We start from the raw sequence: 15,460 nt of genomic DNA on the forward strand, positions 1-15,460 counted from the left end.
CTGTCCTGGGAGGCACAGGCTTCCGAATCCATGGGAACAGAGACGGCCACTTCCTTGTCTAGGAGAGGAAGAAAGGAAGGAGGGAAGAGACGTGGAAGAAGCTTTTTTTTTTTTTTTTTTAAATCTCCATTGCCTGGGGGTGACTGAGAATACAAAGGGAAGGGAGAGGGTTTCTCAGACCCTGTGAGGTTAGGAAGTGTTTTCCCACGGCTCATTAAGAAGGGATGGACAGGGATCTACATTTACTGAATACTTATGTGCCAGTCACTGTCCTAGGTGCTTTTACGATTTTCCCTTACTTAATCTTCATAACCATGTGAGGTAGGTATTAATTCCATTTTACAGATGAGGAAACAAAGCTTGAACTGGAACCGTCAAACATCCTTTATAACAGCCCATCGTATCTTTCTCTCTCTCTCTCTCTCTCTCTCTCTCTCTCTCTCACACACACACACACACACACACACACACAAATACTTAGCTTGCCTTATAGGAGACAGACCATCGTACTCCCAGACTGAGAAGTATAATTGAGGTAAATTATCTGAAATAAATGAGATAATGTTCACAGTGGCTGTTGAGGCAGCCATCTCCTCCAATCCATACCCTACAAAAGGAAAGCCTAAATACAATGTACTTATTTACTTCGTAACATCAAAAATCACTTACCAAGATAATCCTAGAAACAAGCACTATCTCAGTTTTGTCTGCAGGTTTCTGGTCTAAGTTGTCAGGCAATTACTTCATCATCCTCTTTTCCTTCCAAAATGAGGATTAGGGCATGGGCTGCTCTGAGTCATCTCCTAGTAACTTTTAGATCCCAGAAAAAAAAATATATCAAAATAATGACATTGACACAGACCTACTTCCCAAAGAGCAAAGGTCTGAAGGTAATGGAGTCCGCCAGAAGGCTCACCCACTCTACTCTGTCTTCTTAGGCTTGGCTATAAGAGTGAGTTTGAAAAGGGAAAGGGTTGACCTGGAGATACACCGTCTGCCCTCCTCTGGAGCTACAGGAGAAGACAGGATGGAAATTCCTACTTTCCTGATGTTCAGAATTACTAATCCTATTCGTGTCTCAGAGTTTAGAGTAGCAATTCAAATCTTCAGGTGCAAACAAAATTAAATAGCTTCTTTAGTACATCCATGGACAGTGCTTCTGATAATCAGACCACCTCAGAATACTGGTATACATTCAGAACAAAACTACTGTCACATCTCCCAATACATTTTTTACACTCTTGCTGCTTAGACCAACCTTGAAATAGTGGGTTTCCTAGGTAGCTGGATAAGAAACATGATTATTTTTCTTACCCTATTGCCTTTTTATCTTTCCACAACAAGATTTCTATAAGAAAGGCTTGGTGGAAAAAATAGCAAACCTATATGAAACAAAATGCTAAAGATAATATGCTAAGTATAAGCAATTCAAAATAGGAAGTACAAAAATGCTGGAGTTTAACTGCTAATACATAATTTTGATGATTAGTTTCCATTGCCTAGAGTGCTCCAGTTTTCTCTAGTTTGGGTTATATTTAAGTCAGTAAGATGCTGTTGCAGTTTGGGCTCTACAGGAAGTAGACTCTGAGACAGAGCTTAGCATTCAGGATGTGTATTAGGGAGTGCCCCTGGGACAAACCCCTGTGGGAGGGAGAGGGAGGAACTGGACTGGGCAGAGGCAAGAGTCAGCAGGGAAGTGCCACTCCCCCCACCCCCCACCCAGTTTCATCCCAACCCATTGAGAGCCCTGGAGCTGAAATCTGCCTGTCAGAGTTGTCCCATAGTGAACAAAAATGGCTGGATCTTTATACCCTCACCTCAGTGGGGTGACTTTCCTACTAGCAGCTCTCTGCAGCCAAAGAAGCTGACAGCTAGAGGCTGTCTGCCAATAATACTCCAAGAACTATAGCAGTCTGCAGGAAATCTGAACAGTACATCTCTATATCCACCACTAATGCTTCCAAATAATATATCTTGTACAAATCTAAAACATTTTGCATAGTAAGTGAAACTGATTTTAGTAAATCATTCTTTACACATGCAGTCTTTTCTGTCAGCTTTCCATAAGTCTACAAATTCAATGTAGCTCTCTATGTGTCCCTTCCTACTTTATTTGTATCTTTTCTTATGCCTTTTACCACAAATCTCCATTTTTTTCTTTTCTTCATTCATTCTTCTTTTCTCTCCTCCTTCATTCTGGAAACTTCCAGAAATCCCTTCTATCTGCTATTGTTTTCCTTACTGCAACTTTTCCTGTCTTCAGACTCTCTCTATGGAAGATAACCCATGACTATTACATTTAACAGTTTCAGGCCCTGTTTTTCATCATGGAAAAAATTATTTATGTATGCAGTGATAGCATTAGTCACAAATGAAGTGGTTATCATCTTCATTATGGTATAGATTCTATACTGTAATTTGAAGCACATTAAGGACTCAACTGCTAAAAAGTACTTACCCAGGCAGTTTTGGTGACGGGATTTTCATACACCTAGTCTCACTTTTAAAGTGGCACTATTCGACTAAAGCAGTAATGACCAGAAAGTTGTATTAAAACAACAGTTCTCAAGATGTGATCCAAGGACCCCTGGGAATTCCCCAAGACCCTTTTGGATATCTAGATGGACAAATCAATTTTTATAATAATATAAAAGCAAGGTTTACTTTTTACTCTATTAACTTTTCACTGATGTTGCAAAAGCAATGGTGGGTAAAACTTCTGGCATCTCAGCACTTTATCAAGACAGAATACAAAATTGTACTATTAAAACAAAACTATACCTGTAGCCATTGTATTCTTCACTGCCCTCCACAGTGAAAAAAGAAAAAGACAGACAAAAGAAAAAAATATAAGACCCATCTCACTTAAGAATATTACTGATTAAACAATAAAAAATATTGTTGTTATTAAATCTCACATGAGCTTTATTGAGATAGACTACATAAAATTGTACATATTTAAGGTATATAAATTTGATGAGTTTTAACATGTATACACCCGTGAAAGCATCATTATAATCAAGAGAATAAACATATCCATCTTGGAGTTCTCATTGTGGCTCAGCGGGTTAGCAACCCAACACAGGGTTCATGAGTGTGCAGGTTTGATCCCTGGCCTCACTAAGGATCTGGCCTTGCTGCAAGGTATAGCATAGGTCAAAGATGCCACTTGGATCTGACTTGTAGTGGCTGTGGCATAGGCCTACGGACTTCCAAATGCCACAGTTTAAAAAAAAAAAGGAAAAAAAATATATCCGTCTTTACCATGGGTTATTTAAATTGTTATTCAGTTTCCAAATAGTTAAAGATTTTTCCTTATATCTTTTGTTACTGATTTCAGATTTAATTCCATCATGGTTAGAGAGTACAGTTTATATAGTTGAATCCTTTAAATTTTTTGAGAACTATTTTTAGCCCAGGATATAATTATCTTGGTAAATGTTCTGACATGAAAAGAATGTGTACTCTACTGTTATTGGGTAGAGTGTTCTGTAAATGTCAATTGGTTTTAAGAAGTTGATAATTTTTCCTAAATCTTCCATATAATAATTGATTTTTTTTCTACCTATTTTGTTGATTACTAAGAGAATGGTATTGAAATCTCTATAATTGTAGGTTTGCCTACTTCTTTCAGTTCTATTAATTTTTTTTTTTTTTTTTTTTTTGCTTTTTTTTAGGGCCGCACCTGCAGCATGTGGACGAGGGGTCAAATTGGAGCTGTAGCTGCCAGCCTACACCACAGCTCCCAGTAACACCAGAACCTCAACCCATTGAGCAAGGCCAGGGATTGAACCCACATCCTCATGGATACTAGTCAGGTTCATTACCACTGAGCCATGACAGGAATTCCCATATTAATTTTTGTATCTATCATGTGTTTCTGAGCATTCTTAGTAAGTGCATAAATGTTTAAGACTGTAACATCTTTTTGACAAATTTACTCCTTCATCATTGTGAAATGACCCATTTACCACTTCCTTCCTTTGTGTAGATGCATATGTTCATCTGGTATCATTTCCTTCCGCATAAAGTATGTCCTTCAACATTTCTTGTAGTGCTAGTATGTTGGTGATTTCTGTATGCTGAAAATAAATTTTTATTTTGACTTTGTTTTTGAAAGATTTTTTTTTTTAGTATGGAATTCTATGTTGACAGATTTTTTTTCTTTCAGTACTTTAAAGATGGTGCTCAAATGTCTTCTTGCTTGCTTTGTTTCTCATGAGAAATCAGCTGTCATCCTAATCTTTGTTCCTCTGCATGTAATGTGACTTAGTCTTAAGATTTTCTCTTTACCACAGTTTTTAAACAATTTGATTATGATATGCCTTGATGGAATTTTCTTTATGTTCTTATGCTTGGAGTTCGTAGAGTTTCTTGAATCAGTGAGTTTTTAAATCTTCATCAAATTTAGAAAACTTTTAGCCTTTATTTCTTCAAGTATTTTTATGTCACCTCCACTTTTGAGGACTCCAACAACATATATATTGAGTTGTGTGAAGTTTTCCAACAGTTCACCAGTACTGTTTTTTTGTTTGTTTGTCTATTTTATTTGTGTTATTTTTATTCCTATGGCTTCAAATTCACTAATCTTTTTCTTTGAAATGGCTAACCTATTGTTAATTGCATTCTGTGTACTCTTCATTTCAGACATTGCTTTTTCCCTTCTCTAGATGTTTGCTTTAGATTTTTTTCTTCATACGATCCATATATCTCCTTACTGTGTTCAACTTTTCACCTACCTTCTCAAACATACAGGGTATAGTTATGAGCAGCGTTTTAATGTCCTTGTCTGCTAATTTATCATGTATCATCTCTGTGTCTGTTTCTATTGATTGTTTTTTCTCTTCATTATGGGTTCTTACTTCTTTGCATGCCTAGTAATTGTTTTAGATAACAAATGTTGTGAATTTTACTTTTTTGGGTGCTGGGAATATTTGAAGCCCTTTAAATATTTTTGAGTTTGGTACTAAGGCACAGCTGAGTTGGAAACAGTTTGATCCTCTGGAAGCTTGCTTTCAAGTTTTCTTAGACTGGAGCAGAGCACCTCTAGTCCAGGCATAATGTGACACTTTACTGAAGCAACATCCAGCTCTCTGGATATTCTACTTTTTAACTTGTATTTTGAGGTTCTTTTTATTTTGATTGGTGTAAACACAAAATATGCCTGAACATACCTGTGCTCTGGAGTTTGTTATACCTGCTTCTTTTCAGTAGTTCTTCTCAGTAGTTTCAGTAGTTCTCTCCCCCACCTTGGGTAGTTTCCTCACATGCATGTGCTGATCTGTCCTCAGCTGAAGACTTATGGAGGAACCTTTACTGATCCCCGAAGCACTCTCTCCTTGAAACTTCCTCTGTCTCCTCCATTACTCAGCAAATTCCAGCCACCCAACGTTCCTATGTTCTCAGCTCTTTTTATCTCATAACAACTGCCTGGCTCTGTTTGGATTCCTACAACCCAGGAAATCTCTCAAGACAGCAAGCTGGGCAAAGCATCCAGCTCATCTCATTTGTTTTCCTTCTCTTATGACCTTCCTGTAATGTGTGTTCTCCAATATTTCAGCATCTTTTTTGTTTGCTTTTTTTTTCCCTCAGTTTTTTAGGGCAACACTCACGGCATATGGAAGTTCCCAGGCTAGGGGTCAAATGAGAGCTGCAACTGCCGGCCTACACCACAGCCACAGCAACGTGGGATCCAAGCCACATCTGCCACCTATTCCACAGCTCATGGCAATGCCAGATCCTTAACCCACTGAGTGAGGCCAGGAATCGAACCCATGTCCTCAGGAATATTAGCCAGATTCATTACCACCGAGCCACAACTGGAATACCCAGCATCATTGTTTGATATATGTTTTTGGAGATAAAAAGATAAATCCAGTCTCTGTTATTCCACTTTGACTGGAAGCAGAAGTTGCTAATCATGAATCTTTTTACATTCTGCATGGCAAAGTGAGAGATATAAAGTACTTCTGCTGTATACTAAAGGACAAGTGTTGTCTCAAGGAAAAGCACTTGTCTATTTGTTTGAGATACGAGATGAGGTATCTGCTTTTTTCATAAAATCCTATTTTTATTTGAAAGAATTTGACTGATATCCTATGATTATTCAGACTTGGATATTTGGCAAACATTTGTTTAAAAGTATACCTATGCCTTCAAGACAATAACCAACAGTATTTGTTGTCAAAGATAAAACTGAATCTTTCAAGTGAAAATCAGAACTTTTAAAAACTTATATCTGCTAACATAAGCTTGACAGTTTTATGATAGGTAATAACTTTTCTGATAAAGTCAGTTATTTTAACAAATGTGATTTTTAAAATGATTTATAATGAAATATTCAACTTTTGGAATATCTGTATAACTCAGTGAACTGATATTTTCCAAATGCTCCATGCTCAATCACAGAGAAAAGATTGATTCAAGATATAAGAGAGACCAATGGACTTTAATGTAATTGAGTAAAAATATTTATTTATATGGTTTCAGACTCTGCATTACTGATAACTTTACCACATTATCAACTGTCATGTTTTATTTTAATAACAAAGATGATTAGCCATAATAGTCTGAAGAGGCTATGAAAATACTCCTTCCTTTTCCTACTACATGTTTGTGTGAGGCTACATTTTATTCATATACTTCCATCAAAATAACATGTCACAGCAGATTAAATGCATAAACAAATACAGTTATTTTCCAATAACTTAGACATTAAAGAAACTTTTTTTTTAAAAAATGATTTTTATTTTTTCCAGTATAGTGGTTTACAGTGTTCTATCAATTTTCTACAGTACAGCAAAGAGACCCAGGCACTCATACACATATACATTCTTTTTCTCATATTATCTTCCATTATCCTCCATCATAAGTGCTTAGATATAGTTCCCAGTGCTATACAGCAGGATCTCATTGCTTATCCATTCCAAAGGCAATAGTTTGCATCTATTAACCCCAGATTCCCAGTCCATCCCACTCCCTCCCCCTCCTCCTTGGCAACCACAAGTCTGTTCTCCAAGTCCATGAGTAAAGAAACTTCTTTAAATGTTAAAAAATGCCAGTCTTCTCATAAAATTCTTATTTTAGAAAATGTAAATTTTTTTCATAAAAATGTGTTCATCTTGTAATGCTTTTGTTGTTTTAAATCAAACTCATAATTATTTACAAAATGCCTGTTTTAATTTTCAATCAATAAATATTAATAGAAATAATTCACATAAACAAAAGCTGCCAGATTGCCCTCCATAATTTTAACTAATGTAAAGGAATAAAACATTTGATAACTGCTGTGTTAAAGCTATTTTACCGAGGAGAAATAAAACAATAAGCCAATGGTTTTAACTTTTGCTACATATTGGAATCATCTGAAAAAGTTTTTTTCCTTTTTAAAGAAAATGCCTGGGTGTCACCCCTAGAGAATCTAATATGATTAGTGTGATGTATGGCCCAGACATCAAATTTCTTTAAAACTCCCCAGGTGATTCTAACAGAGCTGAGAACCACTGCATTTATCACACACTCTGAGAAATACATAGCAGAAACCACAGAGAATATAGTGGTTTACAGTTTCTATCAATTTTCATTATATCCCTGCCCCAGTCTGTCCACCACTGCTTTCAATAATGAAATAAAAAATTAAAATGTTTGCTTCTACAGTACAGAGTCAAACTTGTGCTGTTCCCTAGAAATCTTAGGAATCCAGATTTCCTGTAAATCTTCCCAACTCTTTTTAACAGATCAGAGGTCAAGTCAAGGTGGTAAGGAAAGTTAGGGGGGAAAAAAATCTCCTTTCCTCTGATTTTCTAGCCCTCTCCCTTCCCAGCCCTTTAGAATAACAGTTCACTCACTCTCCTCTCAAAGAAGGGAAGGAGAACATTCCCCAAAAGCCCTTATTTCTTTCACCAATACTAATCTTGGCCACAAACAAAATTCCTTTCACTCCTTTACTAATTTTGTCCTGCCTTTTTTTTTTTTTTTTTTTTTTTAAACCAGTTTTTCTCTTTGGGCTCTGAAAACCAAAAGTCTTCAAGATGATCTAAAGGAATGAATCTCTAGTAAGGAATTTTAATCCATTCAAGGAGATGATGAGGGCAGAGTGAAACAAAAGGTGAAGTACCGAAGAGAAACTTCATTTCTTTACAGCTTACGGAATAGAAAGGTCTGATCTATACAATACCAGTATTAACTGGATATGTAATATGAAGGTTCAATCAACTGATTGTTATGGTGTGTGCATATACATATGGTGTGTACATTTTTACTTTTTATTCAAAAATTTTTGTATAGGAGTTCCCTTATGGTGCAGTAGCTTAAGAATCCAGTATTTCATTACAGTGGTTCAGGTTGCTGCTGTGGTGCAGATTTGATCCCTGGCCTGGGAACTTCCACATGCCAGGGTGCAGACAAAAAAAAAAAAAAAAAATTCTGTCTGCTTATTTTTTTCCACCTTATAGGGTCAAATAGGGGAAAAGGTACCAATTTCTGGAAAATATTAATGATAATACATAAAAGACAAAAAGCTCTTGGCTCAAGAACTTGTTCCCATTCAAAGTTACTAGCTATCAAAGAGGTTAAGTGTGTCAATAGTCTGTTTATAAAGATCCTCTAATTCTATAAATTCTATAAATAACAGTCTTGGTATTATTATTCTCATTGTTACTGTTAAGAATGTTAAAGCGCAGGGAGGTTAAGTAATGTGCCCAGGGCATGCAAAGCCAGCTCAGTGCAGGCAATGTCTTTTATTCTAACCTATAGGCTTTTCCAGTTTCAAAGGAGAAAATTTAAGCAACTAATAAAATCTGATTTTGAATATGCTGAGGTAAGCTTTTATTGAGTGCAAACCAGAAACCTTTGAAATTATTTTATTTCCAAATTTTAAGCAGAATACTCATTTAATATTGTTTTTGTACTCATTTTGTATTTTTTCTCCTTTAATCAGACATCTAATAAAGTATGTATTAAAAGCAGAAAAGTGGATTTTCACAAAAAAATTACTAAAATGTAAATTAATATAATCTACAGTCAGGACTGAAGCACTTGGTTGTCTTTTGTTTTAGCATCATTTATGGACTTTCCAAGATATTACATTCTACTTATCTATGTTTTAATAATATGAAATTGTGAGGTTCTTCTACTGATCAGGCTACACAGATCATAATCAGATTTAACTACAAAAGCACGCTTTTTAAATCTTGTAATCTTGAAGCAGTGTTGTGATTGTTAATTAGGCCCTTTCTGACTTTTCCTGAAAGAATACTCGTTTGAAGAGTATTTTCAACTCATACCAAAAAAAAAGCTTGTTTTTAAGATTCAGGCCCAACAGTTGCAAATGAAAGAGGAAGAAAGGCTCTAAAAATCTCTTTCCACAGCATTCAAAAATAGAGCATTAAGAAAGCAAATAAAAATGACACAAATTCACAAAAAACAACAGCAGTCATGTAAAATACTAGCTGACTATGCCACACATAGTTACAAAGAGTAATTTTAGAAAGTTGCAACATAATACCATAACCCAAATTCTGCCTTAAACCACATATATTCCTATATATATCTTTATTTCTGCCTGAATTTATGATAGGATGAATATATATTTGTTTTATTTATATATCTGAAAATATTAACAAAATATTTTGAGTGTTTTAGTAATTCTAAAATAGTACAGATCATGGTCATAAAAAAACCCTTTTCAATCCTGTTGTTTACATATACTCCACTGTTCAGACTGTAATGAATTAGATGAACCAATTCACCTTCAATTTTAATGTTTGAAAAAGCATTTCAACAGAGTTCATTATCAGCACCAGGCCAAGAATACACCTAAATTTCCCTTTAAAATGAGCTTAAATTATTCAGCATACAATTTTAGTAAAACTAATCCCCTTCTGTCACTGACCAAACCTTGATCTTTTGTGGTTCTCACTCAGAAATTCACATATATCTATTATGGTTAACACTAAAATTTAAATCTAGAGATCTGTAAGAAAAAAAAAAAAAGATTAAATAATTGCCTTTCATAATATAGTTGTTTAGTCCTCAAAGAAAATCCTTCTAATAGTCCAAGGTTATATATGTATTACAAACTAAGAAGAAACAAAGTTGTAATTACAGAACGTGAGCTGGGAGGAAATTTCGTAAGCAAAGGAAGTGGCCATAGGAGAACTATGCATCTTCATTCTCATCTGAGTCAAAATGGTCCCCTTCTTGCAATTCTACTCTTAGAATGCAGAAAATGAACACCAATCAAAAAACAAGTTAATGGCTCAGATGGGAAACCCATGGTATTCAGGACCATGCAATATATATATAGAATATAGTAAAAAGTATTATTCAGGATGTTTAGAGATTGAAAGTATGAGAGAAGAATGATATAGTAGCTAGATAATAGCCTGGTCACAAACATCTCTGTGTGCTAGTGTTTCATATCTTTATTAAGTTATTTGCATTACATAATGCTATTATAGCACACACATACATCTTTAGCATAAGCTTTGATAACATAATCCTTAAAAGAGCAGGGACCTGGCAGCATACTAAGTTCTCAAGAAAATATTGCAGGTCTGAAAACAAATACCTTATGATTATTCCAAGTAGTACCTGCCAGAAATATGAAGAAATATGTGACTCATCACAGTACGTAATAGTACAGCCTAACCAATAACAGCAGACCATTAACCCCTTAACCATCATATCATTTGCAAATATTTTCTTCCATTCAGTATGTTGTCTTTTCATTTTGTCAGTGGTTTCCTTGAGATCCTTCTTTCAATTCTTTTGGGTATATGCCCAGAAGTGGAATTGCTGAATCATAAGGTAATTTCATTTCTTTTTTTTTTTTTTTCTTTTAGGGCTGCACCTGCAGCATATAGAAATTCCCAGGGTAGGGGTTGAATTGGAACTGCAGCTGAGGCCTACACCATAGGCACAGCAACACCAGATCAGAGTGGCATCAATGACCTACATCACAGTTTGTGGCAACACTGGATCCTTAACTCACTGAGTAACGCTGGTAATCGAACCCGCATCCTTGTGGATACTAGTTGGGTTCTTAACCTGCTGAGGCATAATGGGAACTCCAGGATGGACTTTCTTTGTCCTTATATGATTAATGAAAAGTGCAGAGTCTCTGGAATCAGACCTAGAACCCTCTTCCCTCAGGATCAGAGGAGCACAATAAATATAATTCCTGTCCCTGGTCTTCCCACAGGGTAATTTTATCCCTTCTCATATTTTTTTTCTCCACACTATGCAATGACTCCCAAATCTCTAGTATTCAACCATGTCCATGGAGCACTAAGACTGTGCAAGGCCCTTTGCAAGAAATATAGGGAATTAGGTATGACCCTTCTCACAAGGAGTTTACAGTTTAGTAAAAGGGAGCCATTAAGTGTCACAGGTGCTATGAAAGGAACATGTCTGGAGCATCAAGAAAGAAATAGGTTTCCTGAAGTAGAAAGGAAACGCATCACAGAAGAGAGCTTGAACTGAATGAGTTTTGGAATTGTTTACCAGGAATAAAGGGAGGAGACAGGTATTACTTGAACAGAAGCACACTGGGGAACTGCCAGCAGTCCACCACTGCTAAAGGTGCTAGGTAAGCAAGAAATGAAGAGTAGTAAAAAGAGAAAACAGGAGAAGGTACATTATATGCCCATGCTCAGAAGTCTACACAGTAAAGACATTGGATACCTATGGAAGAATTTTAAGCTCAAGAAATCATATGATCAATTCTGCAGTTTAAAACCATCACTCTGGGCATTCCCATCGTGGCTCATTGGTTAACAAATCCAACTAGGAACCATGAGGTTGTGGGTTTGATCCCTGGCCTCGCTCAGTAACTTAAGGATCCGGCGTTGCCATGAGCTGTGGTGTGGGTTGCAGAAGTGGCTTGGATCCAGCATTTCTGTAGCTGTGGTGTAGTCTGGCAGCTACAGCTCCATTTGGACCCCTAGCCTGGGAACCTCCCTATGCCGCAGGTGCAGCCCTAGAAGACAAAAAAAAAACCAAAAAAAACAAAAAAAACCCAAAAAAAACAAAAAAACTATCACTCTGATGGCAGAGTGGTTAGTGGATTAAATAAGACAAGATTCAAGAAGAGAAATCTCTTAGATGGTCATTTTGGTAGATCAGGTGAGAGCTAATGAAGGCCTGAACTGAGACAGTCTTGGAAAAGAAGAAAGGGCACACAACACAGAGATGTGATGGTATGAAATTGATGGGACTTGGTCACTCATTGGATCTGGGGAACAGGGAAAGGAGTTTAGGTGACCAAGAAGTTTCTGTCTTGGATGACCAAACAGATGGTAGTACTATGCACTAAAGAATGGAAATATAGGCAGAGAAAAAGGTTTCAAGGAAAAGATGAGTTCATTTAGGGACACTTTGAATTTGTGGTCTCTCTGTGGAAATTTCAGGTAGTTACAGAAACAGATCAAGGCTAGAGATACAGATTTGTAAGACAAAAGCTTGAAGCCCCCAGTAACAAATGCAGCAGGTTCTCTGCCAGTGTCCCCTCTGCACTCACCATTCTGTGCCTGCCTGCCCAGGGGCTTCCAAAGGCAAGTACCTATGACTCCACTGAAGTGGGTAGCAACTGCTAACAGGTATGAAGTTTCTTTTTGGGATGATGAAATATTCCAAAATTGGTGTGATGTTGTGTACTTTGTGAATATACTAAGACCAGTAGATTGTACACTTTTACAAGGGTAAATATTGGGAGTTCTTTTGTGGCTCAGCGGGTTAAAGGATCCAGTGTTGTCACTGCTGTGGCTCTGGTTATAGCTGTGGGGCAGGTTTGATTCCTGGCCCAGGAACTTCCATATGCCATGACCAAAAAGTAAAATAAAATAAATAAAAAGTGAATCTTATGAATTATATCTCAATTTCTTTAAAAATGTGTGAGAAAAAAAATTCTGTGGCTCAGCTTAACTGGACTATTTGGTCCACAAATATGCCCTGTGTTTTCACACCTATGTGCCTTAACTCCTGTTACTTCTACCTAAAATTTTCTTTTTTCCCCCATTCCTCTCGCCCTATGTTTCCAAATCCCACTCTTTCTTCAAAGACCAGCTAAAATCCTCTTTTCCTGTGCATTTAGCCTCCCCATGTCAGAAGTATATCTTGTACTTTCCTGAAATCTACTTATTTTACCTCCTATTTATGTATTTTTTTTTTTTTACTTTCTTCTCTGTATAATAGATTGTCACATATTTTACTTAATAAACTTTAGGTTCTTGAGAACCAGAGTTGCTTCATCTATAGAGATCAAATGCCTCACACATAGTAGCCTTTCAAAAATGCTTATTAAATCAATACATCAAATGTTTATTAAATCAGTACATCAATACATCAACACTTCAGCTAAACGTTTACTACATCATCATCATTTAAGTCAGTATGATACAATTCAAAGTCTAGGGTTATATAATTAGAATTCTTTCCAGAGAGACTTGAGATTTTGAAATTTGAGATGCCATGCTCAGAGTACAAATTATAGTAAAATGATTTAGTATGTTAAAACCAGCAAACATAAAGCTATTCAGCGATTTTATCCTGCACTGGAACACATGAAGGTATTAGTGAAGAAAATACTGCAGTGATGGTTTCTGGTCAGTTGAAGATCTGTGCAGTAGGATCTTCCTTTGATGAAGTAGAAAGGAATTCATTCTGTAGCCATAGGGATTTCTGTTCCTTTAAAACTATTGCTATTTTTATGGCCACACCCGTGGCATATGGAAGTCCCCAGCCCAGGGATTGAATCCAAGCCTCAGTTATGACCTATGCTACAGTGACAGCAACACTGGATCCTTAACCTGCTATGCCAGGCCAAGTACCAAGCCACTGCTGTCGGATACTTAACTCACCATGCCACAGCAGGAACTCCTATTATTATTCTAAATTTTCCTCCAAACTCAAGCTTAGCAACTTTTCTTTCCCTGTGCTGTCAGAACAGGGGGAGACATGGAGATGTAAAAAGCTCTAACTCTGTAACATGAATTATAATAGCTAATATTTATTGAGCATTGGCCATGTGAATTTTTAAAAGTGTTTTCTATGTGTTAGCTGATTTAGTCTTTATACAAATCATGGGGTAAGGAGTACTACCATCCAATTTAACTGATGATGATGAGACTGAAGCACACAGAGGTTAACTTCCTGTGGTCATATAGTTTGATAAATGGTAGACTCATGGTGTATCCTCAGACAGACTACCTTTAATGCCTATTACATGTATAGAGCATTAGATGCATTTTTTTTTCATTTAATTCTCACGATAACCCTATAGGATGAGTATTTATCTTCCCTTATTTCATAGGTAAAGAAACCGATTCTTAGTGAGATTAAGTAGCATGCAGTTGCTAAATGGCAGAGCCTCGGTTGGACTCTGTCTCAAAGTTTTATTCCAGCCCTGTCCCTCCACTTGACTCCTCAGGGCCAGGGCCGCTTCCAGACTGTGAGGGATGGAGCCCACTTCCTTAAGGCTGCTGCTCTGCTCATTGCTGGTGTGAAAATTAAGTTTAATTCTGGCTCCCTATCCAGGTCTTTAGCACCTTTATTCTCTTTCTCAGTTGGCTTTTAAAATATATTGTAAACAGAGATGGCCAACAAACACATGAAAAAATGCTCAACATCGCTGATTATAAGAGAAATGCAAATCAAAACTACCATGAGATATCACCTCACACCAGTCAGAACGGACATCATTAATAAATCCACAAATAACAAGTGCTGGAGGGGCTGTGGAGAAAAGGGAACCCTCCTGCACTGTTGGTGGGAATGTAAACTGGTACAGCCACTATGGAGAACAGTTTGGAGATACCTTAGAAATCTATACATAGAACTTCCATATGACCCTGTAATCCCACTCTTGGACATCTATCTGGACAAAGCTCTCCTTAAAAGAGACACGTGCACCCGCATGTTCATTGCAGCACTATTCACAATAGCCAGGACATGGAAACAACCCAAATGTCCATCGACAGATGATTGGATTCGGAAGAAGTGGTATATCTACACAATGGAATACTACTCAGCCATAAAAAAGAATGACATAATGCCATTTGCAGCAACATGGATGGAACTAGAGAATCTCATCCTGAGTGAAATGAGCCAGAAAGACAAAGGCAAATACCATATGATATCACTTATAACTGGAATCTAATATCCAGCACAAATGAACATCTCCTCAGAAAAGAAAATCATGGACTTGGAGAAGAGACTTGTGGTTGCCTGATGGGAGGGGGAGGGAGTGGGAGGGATCGGGAGCTTGGGCTTATCAGACACAACCTAGAATAGATTTACAAGGAGATCCTGCTGAATAGCATTGAGAACTTTGTCTAGATACTCATGTTGCAACAGAACAAAGGGTGGGGGAAAATATAATTGCAATGTATACATGTAAGGATAACCTGACCCCCTTGCTGTACAGTGGGAAAATAAAAAAAAAATATTGTAAACAGTTTAC

Source organism: Sus scrofa, chromosome 3 (assembly GCF_000003025.6).
Source record: "Sus scrofa isolate TJ Tabasco breed Duroc chromosome 3, Sscrofa11.1, whole genome shotgun sequence".
NCBI lineage: Eukaryota > Metazoa > Chordata > Mammalia > Artiodactyla > Suidae > Sus > Sus scrofa.